Source organism: Etheostoma spectabile, chromosome 20 (genome assembly GCF_008692095.1).
Source record: "Etheostoma spectabile isolate EspeVRDwgs_2016 chromosome 20, UIUC_Espe_1.0, whole genome shotgun sequence".
Lineage (NCBI taxonomy): Eukaryota > Metazoa > Chordata > Actinopteri > Perciformes > Percidae > Etheostoma > Etheostoma spectabile.
The window spans coordinates 20,979,336-20,979,811 of NC_045752.1; the positions used below are offsets into that span (position 1 = coordinate 20,979,336).

Consider the following 476-nt stretch of genomic DNA (forward strand, 5'->3'; position numbering starts at 1 on the left):
TCCGGTTTAGGGGCTCGGAAACGCCAGAGCAGGGGGAATGAGAGTAATGTAAATGTAGCGTTATTAGAACAAGTTGACTACATACATGACAACAAAAGAAAGTAATCCCAGGCAACAGCACAACGTGGATTAAAAAGCTGAGAGCAGCAGCCTGGTAAACAAGAGACTACAGGCCAAAGCAAAGAAAACCTACACGGCACAGCATGCGCTGAGTGCTCCGACTTCCACTGTATCAAAGGCCATCTGCTGCTGCACTCTTCCAGAGAAACGCCCACAACAGACTGGGAAGATTTTTTTGGGAGGGATAGAACGCTTAATCTTGTGTTTCACATTTTCAAGAAAAAAAACACTATACACTAAACAAAAAGTAATATTTGTAGTGACTTCTCCTTAAAAAAAGGTCCTATGACATGAAAATTTCACTTTGAGGTTTTTTAACATAAATATGAGTTCCCCCAGCCTGCCTATGGTCCCCC

The 476-nt window shown here is 42.6% G+C and overlaps 1 long non-coding RNA gene across 1 annotated transcript in view; it reads right to left on the reverse strand.

Annotated features, from left to right (window-relative positions):
* Positions 1–476, reverse strand: part of LOC116669868 (uncharacterized) — an 827,043-nt gene that overhangs the window by 375,653 nt on the left and 450,914 nt on the right. The window lies entirely within an intron of this gene.